The 3,683-nt window shown below is 31.9% G+C and overlaps 1 pseudogene; it reads left to right on the top strand.

The window, feature by feature from the left end:
• Positions 1–1,224: 1,224 nt before the first annotated feature.
• LOC115993539 lies at positions 1,225–2,970 on the top strand (annotated as a pseudogene).
• Positions 2,971–3,683: the final 713 nt, after the last annotated feature.

Below are 3,683 nucleotides of genomic sequence, written 5' to 3'. Positions count from 1 at the left end.
CGCTATATATCGTCAAAAATGTGGAGCCATTCTCACTATCTTTTTTAGTAAAGTCCAAAAACTAAGACGTGCGTATCTTGAATCCTTGATATGTTCATGTACAATTTGAAATCAGTTTTGCTAATTAAACTCCAATTTTTTTTTTCTTTTTTAAAATGTTCAAAATTATTATCATAACACATTGATTTATAAGATTTATCTAGTAAAATATATGGAAAATGATAATTTACGTTTGAAATTATTCTATTTCTTAATTCAAATTAAATACTATAAATTTAAAAATATGTGAACTGCCACAACATTTAAAATTTTAAATAATTTGGTAATTTGCATACTTTTGCATCTAAGAAATAAAATTTTAATTGTAAATATCCTATTCCACAATTTTTAGTATACCATCACTTTCTTAATTTTCAGCCTAGACCTTTACAAATCTTTTAATTAAACAGCTATAATAAATCATATGCAATCCATAAAAAATATAAAAATGGAGGAGATTTTTTTGTAATAGAAAATTATTAGATATTTCTACAATATTACAGTTAAAGTGTTATTTCACATCAATAAAAATGGATATATAATTCAAGATATTGCTTAAAAAACAATGTGAAAAAGTTGCCATGTAACAGGTAACTTACTTTTATTGGTATAGAGTATTAGGTGATCGTACTTCAAAAATACCTTTTTTGTTTTGGAAAAATCGGTAATTTAACATGATATTAAAGTAGAAGATTTTAAATTCGATTCTCTTGTCTTCTTCATATTATCTTCTATTTAAAATTTTACGTATTGAGGTTCACCTATTAAAATAAGTTTAAACTCACACGTGAGAGGAAATATTAAAATTATATGAATAAATAATTAAATTTACCATATTCTAATAGTTTAAACTTTTTAAAAAATTAGTTAAGTTAATGTATTCTTCCTTTAACCCATTTTAAAATAAGTACTCCAACATCTAAGATGTCTTGGACACGTAAGCTTAAGTTCTCACTCGATTAGCAACAGAAAAAATAAATGAATAAAACTACTTTGTCCAATTACTTGACACTTAATATATACAGTACTTATTAAAAAAAAAAAAAAAACACTAAAACGTTGGCATTGATCAACTTATCTAAAGTTTGTTGTCCATTTATGCAATTTCCCTGTTATAAATAAGTGCTCCATGTTGCAACTGAACTTGCCTTCACTGCACACTGAGCTCGGCGGCTCAGCCTAAACATGCCCACCATGGCTTGGACATGGATCATACTCTCAATTGTTTTGCTCGCTTATATATTGCAATGGAAAAGCAAGACCAAGAAGAAATTACCCCCGGGTCCAAGAGGGTTCCCTATCTTCGGGAACCTTCATATGTTAGGAGAATTCCCTCATAAAGATCTTCATCAGCTAGCTCAAAAACATGGTCCCATCATGCATTTGCGCTTAGGCATGGCACCTACCATTGTTGATTTGTTGTCTCATCCCCAGAAGCTGCCAAGCTCTGCCTTAAAACACATGACCTTGTGTTTGCTGGCAGACCACGTAGTGAGGCTTCAAAGCACATCTCTTATGAGCAAAGGAGCCTGGCCTTTTCTCAATATGGTTCTTATTGGCGCAACTTACGTAAGATGTGCACCCTTGAATTACTTAGCAACCTCAAAATCAATTCTTTCAAATCCATGAGAAAAGAAGAGCTTGACCTATTGATAAAGTTCATTCAAGAGGCTGCACATGATCATGTTGCTGTTGATCTTAGTGCCAAGGTTTCAAGTCTGTGAGTAAGATCTTTGATGCCTTTTTTGAGAAAATCATTGACGAGCATCTTCAATCAAAGGATGAAAATAAGACCAAGGACTTTGTTGATGTCATGTTGAGCTTCATGGGATCCGAGGAATCTGAGTACCGTATTGAACGGCCCAATATCAAAGCCATAATTTTGGTAATTATTCATTAACTTACATGGAATTAGTAGGGAGTCAAACACATCATGTATCAAATTGTTACATTGATTATATTAGTAAAATTAATTATATTAGGAAAAAACAAATTAAAAACCAATTTATTACTATTATTATTTATTTTGTGTGTAGAATTCAGTATGTTCCAAATATAATCGTGATTATATAACATGATTCCTAATTATTTTCCATTGATACTACCTAATTATTTGCTTAGACACTAATTGTTAGCTAGGAATTAATCGATTTGAGGCTATAGCATCATCATTTGTTGGAATTAATGAAAATATAATTATGGTGTCAATTATCTATCTAGTCTGTAAAGGATCCAAAATTGACCATAAGAATTTGAAATTAAAGTTTTGTTCTTTTTGTAGTAGTAATTTGCTGACAATGAGCTCCTTGCAGGACATGCTTTCGGCCTCAATGGGCACTTCAGCAACGTCAATTGATTGGATACTCACAGAATTGATCAGGCATCCACGTATAATGAAGAAAGTTCAAAAGGAGTTGGAAAATGTGGTGGGTTTAGAGAGGATGGTAGAGGAATCAGACTTGGAAAGCTTGGAGTACTTGGACATGGTATTAAAAGAAGCCATGAGGCTACATCCAGTGGCACCTTTGTTATTACCTCATGAGTCATTGGAAGATTGTACCATTAATGGTTACCGCATATATACCTCGTAAGTCTAGACTCATAATAAATGTATGGGCCATTGGGAGAGACCCAAGGGTTTGGACTGAGCCAGAGAAGTTTAACCCAGAGAGATTTGTTGGGAGTAACATAGATCTTAGAGGACATGACTTTGAGCTTATCCCATTTGGGGCTGGGAGAAGAAGCTGTCCTGGACTGCAATTGGGTCTATCTGTGGTTCGGTTAGTAGTAGCACAACTTGTTCATTGCTTTGATTGGGAGCTCCCTAATAACATGTTGCCAACTGAGTTGGACATGACTGAAGAGTTTGGTATCACTACTCCAAGAGCCAAAAACTTACTTGCTATTCCTACTTATCGCCTTCACAAATGACATTCAGTGGTCTTTTTAAGTTGTCTAGAATAATTAAAGTGCATGTACGAATGTCTAGATTTGTGGTTGTATACTTGTATTGCATTTGCTCATTTTGTGGTACATATTTGTTGCTTTACAGTTTATATGCCAGCGGTTGATCTTTGAACCCAAATGGTAGTGTATTTATATACTATTATTTCTAACTAGTTTATGAAAAAAGATTATATAAAAATCACAATTTATCAACAAGTTTGCGAAAAATATTATATAAATGAGTTTTACTAATATGTGTCCTTAGGGTATAAATTAATAAACAATTTTAAGAAATTTTTTATAGAAAAATAAAAAGTTATTAACTTTTTTGATAACTTTTTTAATTTCCCATAAAATGTTTTCAAAAATAAATGATTAATGCCTGCTCTAAGGGCATACATAAACCGGACCCTATTGGTAGTTATAATTACTTTTATTTGATAGGGTAACAAGTGTCACTTGATAGTGACTTTGGTGACATTGGTGTCTGTAAAACTAGCTAGGTATACAGATTGAGATCAAGTGCAATAGCCCTAGCTATTGCACCATGCAATTCCATTTTTATGATTGTGATTAAAAGTTAGGAAGGTTACTTTTAATATCAGTCTTTGGATCAAAGTGGTTTAAAAAGTTTTTTTTTAAAAAAGGTTAAAAGTTAGAAGAGGTAAAAGATGAAAAAAAATTGAAACTTTTTGTGA

Source organism: Quercus lobata, chromosome 6 (assembly GCF_001633185.2).
Source record: "Quercus lobata isolate SW786 chromosome 6, ValleyOak3.0 Primary Assembly, whole genome shotgun sequence".
NCBI classification, from domain to species: Eukaryota; Viridiplantae; Streptophyta; class Magnoliopsida; order Fagales; family Fagaceae; genus Quercus; species Quercus lobata.
The sequence above is the reverse complement of the archived record's forward strand: the minus strand, read 5'-3'. Positions and strand labels throughout refer to the sequence as shown.